The sequence below is a fragment of the Triticum aestivum genome, chromosome 7D (genome assembly GCF_018294505.1).
Source record: "Triticum aestivum cultivar Chinese Spring chromosome 7D, IWGSC CS RefSeq v2.1, whole genome shotgun sequence".
Taxonomy (NCBI): domain Eukaryota; kingdom Viridiplantae; phylum Streptophyta; class Magnoliopsida; order Poales; family Poaceae; genus Triticum; species Triticum aestivum.
In genome coordinates, this window is record NC_057814.1 from 619604183 (window position 1) to 619618780 (window position 14598).

General features: G+C 42.3%; 1 pseudogene; it reads left to right on the top strand.

Annotated features, from left to right (window-relative positions):
- Positions 1–11088: 11088 nt before the first annotated feature.
- On the top strand, positions 11089–13244 carry LOC123171445 (putative FBD-associated F-box protein At1g61330; annotated as a pseudogene).
- Positions 13245–14598: the final 1354 nt, after the last annotated feature.

Genomic DNA, 14598 nt, shown 5'->3' on the forward strand with positions numbered 1-14598 from the left:
GCGGTTCGAAAAAAAAAGTTAGGGAGTCCAAATGAGAAAACAAAGATATTTGAGGGATGTTTGAGGATGATCCGGCCATCAGTCACGACCGCTCGAGTTGGGTTCGGGGAAGTTTCAGACACGCACGCAAAGGGGGGTTAGGCCGTCACGGTCAAGAGGGAAGCGAAAACCCGATTGGTCTGGAGCGGTCAACGAAGGCAAAGCGGTCCGAGGGAAGGTGATGAAGGCAAAGGGAAAAACGGCAACGACGAGCGAATGCAAGTTTTATGAAAACATGCGGATGCAATGCGTATGATGACATGATGAATGCAGCAAACAAATAAATACACACAACGATAACGAAAAAGATGGAAGGCGTCTGGAGCGTCGGTCTCGGGGCGTTACAGGATGGTTGAAAGAATGTCATGCAGCTGCGTCTCCGGCCCGCCCAGGACGAAAAGCCCATTTTCTGTCATGATTTTTTGTCATAGAAGTAGGACCCCACCACATCTATGATGATACCGGGTTTTGTCACAATTATCGTCATAGAAGTGTCATAAGTATGACAGAAAAAAATTCGTTCGGCTCAAAATGTCACGGATGTGTCTTTTTTTTGTAGTGAACGCACTTTTGATTGGTATCAGAGCAAGCTACTCCCTTGTTCTGTATGATTTTGGTTTAACCGTCTGGAGTTTTAGTTATGTCGACCGCAGGTATGATCAAGGTCCCTGCTGGGTGTCCTACCTTCGATGGGACGGACTACCCCTACTGGAAGAATAAGATGCGAATGCATCTTGAGGCAATTGATAACGATATCTGGTATGTTGTGGAAAATGGTGTTCCCTCAATCACTCCTTCTTTGAATGTTGCTGATGTGAAGAGATTCAAGCAACTCGATTCTCAAGCGAAGAATATCATATGTGGCCATCTGAGCAAAGGACGGTATGGAAGAGTGAGTGCTTTGGAAACTGCTAAGCTTATCTGGGATAGGTTGTCCAAAGTGAATGAAGGAGTCTCAACTCAGTGTGACTCTCGAGTTGATGTTCTTCGCAATCTCTTCAACCGCTTCAAAAGACTCGACAATGAAAATGTTCAACAAACCTTCGATCGCCTCACTGACATCTCAAATGAGCTTCAAGCACTTGGTGCCACTGACATCACCGACCATGAGGTGGTGAAGAAATTGCTGAGATCGCTTGATTCCTCATTTGATACTCTCGCTTTGATGATACAAGAACGAGCTGATTACAAGTCACTTGATCCCGGCGATATCCTCGAGAGGCTAAATACTCATGAGTTCCAGCTTGCTGAAAAGAGAGATCTCTATGGTTCTAGCTATGGCAGATCACGTGCACTGAAGGCCAAGGCAGTTTATGAATCTGAAGATGAAGACTCTGGCAGCAGCCTTGGTGATCCTGAAGAACTGAGCCATGAACTAGCACTGCTCGTGAAGAAATTCCAGAAGTTCTCAAGACGTGGTCGCTTTGGAAGACCCTCAAGGAGCAATGATTCCTCATCCAGTGACTACAAGAAAAGGCTTTGTCACAAATGCAAGAAACCTGGACACTACATTCAAGATTGTCCTCAGTGGGAAAAGGAATCAAAGAAGAAGGAATACAAGGATTACAATTCTGATGATGCAAAGAAAAAGAAGAAATCCTCAAAGTCTTCATCATCAAAATCCTCAAAGTCTTCATCTCACAAGAAGAGCAGCTCCAAGAAGGCTCGGGCATTCATTGGCAAGGAAATGGACTCTGAGGCTGAATCTGAAGAAAATGAGGAAGAGGAGGCATCTGAGGAGTCCGAATCCGGTGTGGCGAGCCTAGCTCTCGCTACTACATTCGTCAGCAAGTCTATCTTCAACTCTGAAGAAAATGACCTCACCAACAAGGCTGATGAAGGCAATGATGACTACGCTCCCACCTATTGCTTCATGGCAAAGGGTGCCAAGGTACTCAAATATACCTCCTCTGAATCAAGTGAGAATGAATCTGATGAAAACCTCAAGCCCAGCTGTTCTAAACTTGCTAAGATTGCTGTGAAACAACAAAGGGCTTTTGAAAAGGTTCAAAACATGCTACACAAAAGTGATGATATGTTGGGTGAAGAAATGGATCGCACTAAAACCTTGACCGAAAATCTTCAGAGACTTCAGAGTAGGTTTGACAACCTTCAAGGTCATCATAACACTCTCTTATCTGATCATGTGAAGCTTTCTTATGAATTTCTTCAAAGAAAGCAAGATCTTGAGAAGCTAAGAGTGAGTTATGAAGATCTTCAGAAGGAGCGCGATTCATTACTTGCTCAACAAATCAACGTTGTTCAGGAAGAATTTGTTCCTCCAATGTTTGAAGTGCATTGAACGTGAATCTGCTAATTCTTCACCTGAATGTTCAAATGCTTCTAATGCTACAAATTCTTCACTTGCCTCTGCTATCACTAATTCCTCATCTGAGGACATTGCTAGTATCACTGACGATGCAGGGCTGAAGGAATTGTACATGACAGGCATGTACAAAAGCCTCAAAGGGCATCAGACTCTTTGTGAAGTGCTTAAAAGTAGATCCTCAACAGGAACCCAAGGAAAGAGGGTATTGCCTTTGAGAGGAAACTCAATGATGATGGTACATATTGGAAGCCTGAGCAGTACCCCAAAACCTCATGGGTTGCTGCAAAGGGACCTCCAGTTGATCCATCTAATCTATCTGGCTTTACATGTGAATCTTCTCATTCTTCTGATGAGTCATTTGACTCCAACTATAAACTGTTTAAAAATCAGAATGGTGAAGTATTTGCTAGATATGTTGGCACTAACTGCAGGAGCGGTTCTCCTATGAAGAAAATCTGGGTTCCCAAAAAGTGCCTTGAAAGTCTTCAGGTGAATGTCCTCATGACACCACCTGTGAAGAATAGGAACTCCAGATCAAATTCTTCATATGGACCAAAGTCTTCATATGGATCCAAGTCCTCATACGGATCGAATTCCTCACGTGGATAAAATTCCTCAAAAGGATCAAAGTCCTCATATGAATATCATCGTGCTAACAACTCTGTTTCGTAGGGAAGAGCTAAGGGCTATGAATATGAGCATTATTCTTCTAATCATTATGTTCACAAGTCCTCGAAGAATTTCTCTGCTTATTCATATGCTTACCCTAACTCCTCTTATGTGAAACGAAATGGATTGGCTTCTATGCCACCTTTCTCGTATGGAGCTCGCAGAGTGATGAACCCTTTGCCACCCCTTCAGATGTGGGTGGTGAAGAAAAAGAACTAATCTCTTCTGCAGGGTCAGGTCTCCAGACGTGCGTGAACGTCTGAAGTATTTGCTGGAGACCTGAAAAATTGCCTGAAAGGATGCAGGCTAATCATGAAGAAATGAACTTTCATTTCCCACTTCCTCATACTGCTTTATCTGTTCTATTACTTGATGAAATTGATCTGATGAATTGATGTCATATTCTTCACTGATGAAGTATATGAGTTCGTAAGCTGCACTAATTCATCTGCAGGATGATCAACCCAAAGCCACTGAGTGGGTCCTCGATAGTGGATGTACAAATCACATGATTGGTGACAAGAATCTATTGATGGATGCTCCCTTATCACCATCGCATCTGAAGCATGTCATCTTCACTGACAAAGGCAAAAGTCAGGTATTGGGTCTAGGTAAGGTTGCGATCACAAAGGATCGACACATGGACAAAGTCATGCTTGTCGAGTCCTTAGGATACAACCTCATGTCTGTCACAATGCTTTGTGATCTTGATATGGTTGTTGTCTTTGGCAAGTATCGTTGTGTTGTGGTTATGGAAGCTGACAATTCCAAAGTCTTCGAAGGCTTTAGGAGAGGAGACTTGTATATTGTTGATTTCTCTACAGGACCGCAACCAGCCGTGTGCCTACTTGCAAAAGCTTCAGAAGGCTAGCTATGGCATCGACGACTTGGTCATGCAGGCATGAGGAATTTGCACATGCTTGCAAAGAAGAAGCACGTCATTGGCATTGAGAATGTCAAATTCCTCAAGGATCACTTATGCAGAGCCTGTGAAGCTGGGAAGATGACAAAGGCTAAGCATCCAGCGAAGACTATCATGACTACTACTCGTCCATTTGAATTGCTTCATATGGATCTCTTTGGTCCTAACCATTATTCTGCAGTTTCAAATGATGCATCTCAATATGGCTTTGTTATTGTTGATGATTTTCCTCGAGGGCTTGAACCAACTTTGGTGTGAAGATCAAGCACATCAGAAGTGACAATGGAACTGAGTTCAAGAACTCTGGTCTTGATGACTATCTTGATGAACTTGGTATTACTCATGAGTTATCTGCTCTTCATCGAACCGCACATCTACAGTTTCAACAACCTTATGAAGAACGTTGTTGAAGACTCTGTAGTTGTGCGAGTCCTTTTCGTAACCAAGAATAAAACCTTCATGTGCTTTCGGTGCAAATTTTAAGTTGTGATGAGGGTCTCTAATCCAACATTTAGCACCGAAGACTTTGAAATAACTCCCATTGGGTTTCTTGTCAGTGAGGAGTTCATAGGCAGTGTTCTTGAAGAATTTGTGAAGATATACTCTGTTGATGATGTGGCAAGCAGTATCAATTGCATCAATCCAGAAACGACGAGGCGTTTTGTATTCATCAAGCATAGTGCGAGCCATCTCAGCAAGAGTCCTGTTCTTGCGCTCCACGACGCCATTCTGCTGAGGAAATTATCGGCATCATGAAGAATCTGGTTTTCAACATCATTCATGGCATTCCTGTCAATTATCATGATTTCTTCATGAGGACTCTGGAAAATGTTGCTCATTCTCTGTTTGAGCTGAAGCCTTATGCCCCTTGGATTATGAGATTCCTCAGAACAAGGTCTTCACTCAACTACAAGGCTGATTTTCAGAATCACCTCAGCTACTTGCCCCCGATTGAAGTCCTCAAGCGGACCTATTCCTCAGCTGACCAAAAGGGCAAGGCACCAGCTGTTATTGATGAAGGCATTCGTCCATTGGATGGTCAATTCCACAAAGCTGCATCTTATTCCACCAATGATGACTCTGCCACTCATGATTCTGCTGCCCATGCATCCAAGCCAAATCCTCAAGCCACTGCTCCCCGTGTGATGACTAACCGTGAGCTTCTGCTAAGTCTTCACCAGAGGGTGGATCGAAACCATAAATGGGTTAAGCGTCAGTTTGGTTCAATTCTTCACAACATGACTGCTACACATAATGCAGTGAAGAAAAACCATTACTACCTCCATGAAGTCTTCGATCGCACCCGGGCTATTCTGTCACATGTATATGGTGAAGAAGATCTGAAGAACATGGGTCTCAAGGAAGACTTTGACTGGTCTGCACCTCCACCGAAGAAATACAAGAAGGTCAAGGTTCCTTCCTTGGTGGCCAGCTCCTATTCTTCATCGCGCGAAACCGATGAGCATGAAGACTTGGACGACACTGCGGCAGGCCCTACATCAACAAACGACCCCAACAACGCTGGCGCTCCTTCATCAACTTGATATTCTTCAGGGGCGTTAGTCCTCATTTTCAATCCTTTTGGTCATTCGATGACAAAGGGGGAGAAATTTGAGTTAGTCTTCAAGCGGGTCTCTCATATATGGGCGTTTTTTTTGCTAAGTTACAACTCTCGTTCTTCTGAAACTTTGCTGGATCGAGTTGTAAACTTAAACTCTATGGTGACCTGATACTTTTGATGTAGTTTTTCTGCATGCTTATTCCTCGTTAATGTTAATGCACGCATGCTGAATTACATTAGTCACCATATTTCATCATTCATTTCAAATTCTTCATATTATATGTCAAATGCGTGTATGAATTACAAGATATAGGGGGAGATCTCCATGATTCAACTCTTCAAGTGTGCATTTCTTCAAAAGCAAATTGCTCACTATGCACATCTTCAGGGGGAGTTCTTCTATATCTTGCAATCAAATTCCTCAATATCAGTATTTACACTTCATATGTTTATCCCTGTTGAAAACTTAACCTATATTGTCATCAATCACCAAAATGGGGGAGATTGTAAGTGCATCTAGTGCCCCTTAGTGATTTTGGTGTATTGAAGACTTATAGGTTAAGAGACTAATGAGTTTATGAGTGTACACAGGTCTATAAGTCTATGAGGAGTTTGATATTTACAGAGAAAGTCAACCCCTAAAAATGAAGTTCTTCAACTGAAGACTTTGGATTTCTGAAGACTTCCTGAGGACCTTGAAAGTGAACAAATTGGTGTGACCTTGAAGACTTGGTATTCATTTGAGGAACATGAAGCGTGAAGACTTTTGTTTTCGTAGTTTCATTTTCTCTTTCTTGAGTCATAGGAAACACCGTACTGTTAAAGGGAGTCGAGGAAATACTAAGGAAAATTTCTCATGTGATGCTCAACTCAAAATCCTACACCTACCAATCCCTTCGAGTGAAGCCATTGGAAATCTGATACAGTTCAGTCATATTCTTCAGTGACAGAGACGAAGTTCTTCTGGTCTCTGAGGAATTTGTTCTGACTGAGGAGTTAGGAATTCGCCAGTGCGGATTGCCTACACAGTGAGGAACATGATAGCCCTGAGGAATTTGAGCCTCAAATATCCGACCGTTGTTGTGCTACGCGCCAGCTGTCCTAAAATATCTACCCACCTAACGGTCATATCATTGAAGGGCATTTATGTCTTATCATGTCGGGCTGCTCCCTAGGCTATAAATAGCCGCCCCCTGCAACCATTAGCTGGTTGGCTGCTCCGAGAGAAACTGACACTTGTCATTTGAGAGCATCCCATCCTCCGAGGACTTTGAGCGAAAATCATCAAGTGAGGAAACCCAAACCCAAACACCTACAAACCCAAAGTGATTGAGCATCACTGAAGAGATTGATCCTGCGTGGATCCGACGCTTGTTACCTTTGAAGACTGTGCTTCTTCCAGACGGTTAGGCGTCATGGTCTAGAGCATCCAAGAGGAATTGTGGATCGTCGAGTGACCGAGTTTGTGAAGGTTCGGAAGTCACCTGAAGACTTACCACGAGTGATTGGGCGAGGTCTGTGTGACCTTAGCTCAAGGAGAACACGGTGAGGACTGTGTGTCCGGGACTGTGTGTCCTCAGGTTTAAATACCTAGCCGCTCCAACCAGATGTACAACTGAGACAGCAGTTGGAACTGGTCTACTGGTCTACCAAAGCATTGTCTTCACCAAGCTTACTGGTTCTATTTCCTCAACTCTTTCATTTCCTCATAACTGTATTGTTCACTTGTTCATATCTGTTTGAAGACTTTGACTGAAGACTTTCTCAATTTCTTCAGTTCAATTTCTTCAGTCTGTTTGTCTTCATCCTGTGCTATCCTGTGTTTACGCTTTCTGTACTCAGTGCTTGTCTTTATTTCATCATGATGATCATGCTTGTGTTCTGTTATGTTTAGTTTTGAGTACTTATTCCGCTGCAAGTAGTTCTTCGCTAAGGAATTTCCTCACCTGCAAATTCCTTAGTGAAGAATTCATAAATCGCCTATTCACCCCCCCTCTAGTCGATATAACGCACTTTCATTCGCCATGGACCTCCAGATAGCTTGAATGAGCTAGCAATCATGTTCGAGAAGGCTAACGTTGATGGACTCTCATCTGTCATGCCTGGAGTGGATAATGAAGAGGTGGAAGAAACTGAAACTGAGGAAGATATACATGAGTTGTATGAAGAAGAGAATGAGACTCAAGTTCCCAGCCCTGTTCAACCAAGCCCAGCACAACCAAAGCGCAAGCGTCCAAAAAGTGCAATTCCTTGTAGTCCATCCAAGTTCCAGAAAAATAATGTGCCAAAGGACTTCAAGAGGTTTGTTGATCATGTCATACAGGAAGATTGTGCGGGCCAAACTAGTAAGACCGCTGACAATGATGATATTCTTGCTATTATGGAAGAGGTTGCCAAGTGTGGAGCCTCCGAGACTAGTGATGAGTACTACATGGTTACAAAGTTGTTTGCCAAACCATCAAACTGCAGCTTCTTTTATGCAATGAAGACAAATGAAGGGAGACTCAATTGGCTCAAGAGATAGTTTGATGATAGAAAGAAGTAGCGTCTGTCATGTATCTTTACTTATTTTGGTGCTTTTGAACAATTTGAAACATGTGTTTACTTGCTGTACCATGTTGAATTATGTATTTGCTACATAAATTGAGCACTATTGAAACATGTTCTGTATGGATTAAACGATGGTTTGTGGTACTGAAGGACGGTCAGTGTCTCATGTAATATATAATTAATACCATATGTTATGACGAGTTCAAAAATATTGTCATGTGCTAGAATATGTGAAAACTAGTATGATCCCAGTTCAAATATGTGAAACTGGCCATCTACGACTAAAACAATTCAAATTGGGCCATTTACTGTTAAAACAGTGTAATCAGCACTTAAACCCAATCTACAGAAGAACAAAGGGCGTTATGGTCATTTCAGCATGTTTCAGCATCAGCCGCAGCTGTGTAATCAGCACTTAAACCCAATCTACAGAAGAACAAAGGGCGTTATGGTCATTTCAGCATGTTTCAGCATCAGCCGCAGCTGTGTAATCAGCACTTAAACCCAATTTACAGAAGAACAAAGGGCGTTATGGTCATTTCAGCATGTTTCAGCATCAGCCGCAGCTGCCATAGCACAACTACAAAACGGCTGCACTTTAGCTCCAACCTTCCAACCACAGCTAGCAGCTACAGCCGCTCCTTCCAGCTGCAGCTGGTGCAGCTGCAGCCGAAGAAGCTGCAGCCCAAACAAACACACCCTTAGTCGCTCCAAAAACTCTAGCAAGCTACTCCCAGTATCTTTTGCGTTGATTTTCCACACACCTTCATTAACAGTATTTGGGTCAATGAACCCAATGCCATAGACTCCATCTCTTTACATTTCATAAATCTTCATTCTGCATAATACCACAGAAAAGAATATAGTGAGGATAATTATAGGCAATGAACGAACACAGCTAGAGACTTAAATTACAGAAAGAAATCACTTACAGACAATAGCAACTAACGAGAGATTTGTCGAGTGCGTCTTGATTGAATAACTGATACATTTCTTGAAACTCAACCCACAAATCTTTTTCATGGAAGTAATGCTCTGCCTTGACTTTCACCATGAGGCTCTCTCACCCGTTCTTTATTTCTCTCAGGTACCAGTCATGCAATCTGCGCATTTTCGTTGATAAAAACGAGACCTCCTCAGGGCTGACTAGAGGTTGGACGGGGACATATTTCCATGCTACTTCCTCCTCTTGAATCATGGGAATAACCATCTAGCGATAGCAGACGGCTACAACTGGCGACCAAGGAAGATGCAACCTGCAGACCAAAATGCTAAAACCGGCAAACAGAAAATGCTATGGCGCACGGAACTGATATGCTGCAATTGGCGAGCTGCGATGGTCACTGCACCGAGCTGCTGCGGTCACCGCGGCGTTTGGGACCATGGCCGTGGCGAGCTGCGGTAGTCACCACCGAGCTGGAACCGTGGTTGCGTTTTGCTGCATCCGCAAACTCGGTTTCTTTTTCTGGAACCGTGGCTGCTCCGAGAGCGAGGATGGAGAGCGTGAACCATTCCTGTGCGAACGAGCGACCCTATGATTCCTTTTGGACCGGCCCATTTCGGACTCCTTCCCCACCAGTTTTGGGAAGGTTCTAGAACCTTCCCCAAACGGTTTTTTTGTTTTTCCCGACCTTTCTTTTCTTTTTCTTTTAAGCTATTTATTCTATTTTCATTGTTCTTTCTTTTCTTATATTTCCTTTCTTTCCTATTTCTTATTCTCTATTATTTTTCGTTTTGTGATCATCTTTTAAATTTGTGAACACATTTTCTCAAATTGTGAACACTTTTTGAAAATCATAAACATTTTTTGAACTCTTGAATATTTTTTGAAATCATGAACATTTTTCAAATTTGTTAATGTTTTCCACAAATTTCCGATTATTTTTTAAAATCATATACATTTTTTTAATTGACGAACATATTTTTAGAAATCACAAATTTGCAAACATTTTCAGAAATTGTGAACATGTGTTTTAAGCCTCTGAACATTTTTTGGATCTGCAAACATTTTTCGAACGACGGAATTTTTTCAGAAATGGGGGAACAAATTTGGCAATTCACTTTTTTTTCTACAAACATCTTTCCAATGCATGAACATTTTTTGATTACATGAATATTTTTTAAATCAGTGAACATTTTCCAAATCAATGATGATTTTTGTAATTCATGAATTTTGAATTTTGTGAACATTTTCGAAAAATCATGAAAACATTTTTAATTGACGAACAAGTGTGCAATTTCATAACATTTTTTGAAGACATGAATATTTTCAAAATTATGAACATTTTTTGAATATGTGAACAGTCTTTGAATCTGCGAACATTTTATGGTTTCTTGAACATTTCCAAAATGCACAATTTTTTAAAATTTTGGAATGTTTTGAAATCCCAATTTATTTAACATAGAAAAAAATAAAACCGTACTAGAAAAGAGAAAAGGGAAAAAGAAAAGGAGAAAACAAAGTTAAGAAATTGACAGACGCGCACATGGGCTGACCCAAAAACGCGCGGTTGGGGAGCTAGGAGTGTGTGCTATGTCTCCTCCCAGTGCTCAGCGCGCGGTATAGGAGGTCCCATGTCAGCATGTGCGCATGGTGTGTGTTTTGTTTGATTTGTTTGCCGGCCGGCTAGACGCTAGCCATTGCAGCCTGCAGCCCAATAAGGCAGCTGCTCATGGCCCAACATCATGGACATCACCAGGCTTTTTCACTTTTCCTTTTTTGAGTGATTTTTTCACCTTTCTTTTTTCAAGCGATTTTCCCATCGGTCGGCGATACCTATGCATGTGTATACCTGTATCTGTGCAAAAACATCACATGAATCAAGGTAGGGTGGCCACCCTACCTTGCCCTACAGGGAGCTACGCCAGTGGTGTAAACTTGAAATTGGCTGAAATCAAATAAAAAGGGCAAATCATCAATGTGCCCACAAAGGTTTGTGCCCAAATGTAACCCCCCACCCCCGCCCAATGGAAAATGGACTAAACTACCCTGGCCTTCCGTCAATGCGGAGGGTATCGATGGCCAGGACAGGAGAAGAGGAAGTAGTACCTCCTCCTCCCCCTCTAGATCTACGGGTAAGCGGCGATATCATCCTCCACCTTATCCCTCCTCCGTAGGTGTTTCCGCTAGATCAATCGATTTGGAATCCCTTTCTCCATTGACCTCTGATATGTCCTTCCTTGCAGCAACCCATGGAAGAGGCGGCGGCGGGCAAGCTGCGTAGATCTGACCATTACCACCGCGTCACTGATACGGCCAGCTTGCCGCCGCCATTCCAGATGGAGGACCTTCCTACCGTAACTTCCATTCCATTTGTTTTGTATTTCATTTTTCCTCATACTGAAAGCAACTGAAATTAAGTATTTACTAAAATATTCCCATACATATATGCTTCATATTTTTTTTATGAGTGAGGCCCAATGTTTATGTTGTCTTGCATAATTAGTTTCCTCCTGAGTAGGGCATTAACTTGTTTTTAAAATATTATTAAATGCTCGGTGAAGCTACAAGAAAAATATATATATATTGCATCTGCTCAAAGTTCTCTTTCAAATATATGCACTTTCACCTCATTGTGTCTACCAATGGCAATTAGTTCTAGTCAAAATTCAACTCACCTGAACATTTTCATCATTTCTTGTCGCAGGAGATTCAACCTGTTATAATGTCACTGCTACCACTTAAAGAGGCTGTGAGGGCCAGCATTGTTTCAAAAGGCTGGAGAATGCTCTGGAGATTCCATTGTAACCTATGTTTTGACAGCCGCGGTGATATGGATTCTGACACTGATGATGAGTTTACTCATCGGGATAGTACCAAAATAAAACAAGCAAAGCTCATTGAGACTGTAAATTGTGTTATTCAACATCATAGTGGGCTAGGAATCAATAAGTTCAACATTAGGTGTGGCCTGCGCAAAGTGGACTCTGAATATCTTAACATGTGGATTAGCTTTGCTGCTTCATCAAAGGCAAAGATAATAGATTTTAATCTGAAGATAATTGATTGCCCGTTCGAATAGTTCACCACTTTCCTCTTGAGGTCTTAGATGCTCTAGGTAGCTCATTTGTGCAGTCATTGTTTCTTGTTGAAGTTGCTATAAACCCACACTCACGCATGCGTGGCTTCATAGTACTCAGAAGACTTGTTCTAAAATATGTTGAGATATTTGGGGACTTCCCGGGCTTTTTAGCAAATTGTTTAGCACTCGAGGACCTAGAGATGATCAAGTGCTCCGGTGTAACAACTTTGAGCATACCACACCAACTTCATAAGCTCAAGCATTTGCTAGTTGATATAATGGATGTTGAGATGGTTGAGTTTCATGCTGGTGATCTAACTCATTTTGAGTACAAAGGGCCAGTGATCCCTATAGTGCATCATGGTTGCTCAAAATTAGAGAAGGCAACAATAATGTTTGAAGGTAGTAAAGGACTGAGCCATGTGTTCAATGATGTTTCAATCATTTTGGGAGTGAATACACTAAGTGTGCAAGCTCATGTACTTGCATATGAACAGGTTACCCGGTGTCTATTTATCTATTCTTGTTTGCTTACCTCATTGTTCTTGAAACTGTGTTCTAATATTATCATATTTCCCTATCATGTTTTAGTTGGAGAAGGTGGCACCAAGACCACATAGCATGTTTATGCATTTGCGGCACATGACTTGCGGATTAACTATCATCTCTAGCATATCAAAGGCTGACAAATGGTGTTCTTCGGCTGGCCTGTTGTCTAAATCTCACACCACAACTAGAGACGTTGCACTTGGATGTGAGTGGCATTTTGTTGGTATAGTTAAGACCCATACTTGGATTGTTTCTGACAGAGTGGTTGCTAACATCCAAATGCAGATGATGTATTCACACTGTAATGTTTAGGTCCCTCATGATTTTGTGGAGGAGGAAGGTCCCCACATGCATCGCCACGATCATCTCAGGAATGTCTACATCAGCGGGTTCCGGTGTTACACTGCTCAGACCACACTTGCGTGTTGTATCCTGGAAAATGCTTGTGTTCTTGAGCACATGAGATTACAACCCTGGATCGCGACCTGGATATGCCCTGATCCTGGCCTGGAGAATATCGGCGTCGAAGGAAGATTTCTGCCGAGGGTTCGTGAGTGGGCACGACTCACCTCTGAGCACTTCAATAAGGCGATCACCATCTAAGATGCCCCTTCAGAGTGAGTAAGCATGTATCATTTCCTCATCTGTGAACCATCAAACCATATTGTCATTCATTTTTAAGGTTAATGTTTGCTGGTGCCGCTTCTGTGTGTGCGCTTGTTTTCTACATTTCTTCAGGCTATAGCCGGTGTGTTGTGTTATTGGCTTGGATGGATGGATGTTCTTATGTTGAACTGGCTACTTCCAGTAGATATCCATAAATCATGAACAGCCACCCTTCTCCATGGAAGAAAAATCATAAGAAGAAAAGGATATTGAAGAATGGACGCAAAACACGGATAATTAACTAAACAATCTGGGACAAAGAAAGAGGAGAAATTTGCTTGCAATCGCCACCCCTGATCGTTTCCCAGCCGTGGAACACAATGTGACCCATCGAATTTGGGAAAGGTGACGTCGTCAACCAAGTCAGATTGTGCCTAGATGTGGCTGGATTGACCCAAGCACCACCACATGAGAATACAGCCACGGGTCTCGACCAAGATATGCTGTTATGCTATCTTGTTGAATATGGGCGTCAGAGGAAGATTTTTACCGGACGTCCATGAATGGGCACGGCTCACCTCGGAACGCTTCGGTAAGGCAATCACTGTCTTAGATGCCCCTTCAGAGTGAGTAAGTGTATATCATTTTCCTCATATGTGTATCGTCAAATTATCATTTCACCACCGATGCCTTTTTAAGCTTGGAACGAGAGGTTATTTTGTTTCTCCCCGTGTAGTAGCATAAAAGCTCGAACAGAATCATGACTTTCTTTTTATTCATTTACCTTTGCTGACTCTTGTGAAAGAACTAAAACTATCTGTCTCTCGGTTGGACATGAAATGTCTCTACAAAGCATACTTGATTGGCTTGCCTGAACATGTACGCAAAATTAAATTTACTTGAAGCAGTTTTTGGTACGTTTTACATGACATGCATGTACGTGTGTAATCATCCTAGGAAGCGAAGGTGAGTGTCACAACCTTCTTCCTCCTCCAAATCAAATAAGTGGAGAGGAAGTGGAAGTGGAAAGAGGCAAAGAAGAATAGAAGGGCAAAGAGGCAGAAACGGAAGTGGAAGCTTGCTTGGCAGGGAGCTCACTGCGGTGGTGTGAAGGTGCCATTGTCCAGCCACCAGTTCCTTTTATACCTCTTTGCCCTTCTATTCTTCCCCAATCTTCTTCTCCCAGGCCGACGGTAGATGGCAGCGTTGGAGAAGTTGCCGCTTGCCGCGTGCAGCTGTTGGTTACCTGGTCACTACAAATGCTTTTACAACATAAGGTTCTAATCACGGTAGAGGAAACTAAAATCAATACAAGAAACTAAATTGGAAACGGAAAAGGTGAAAATTTAAG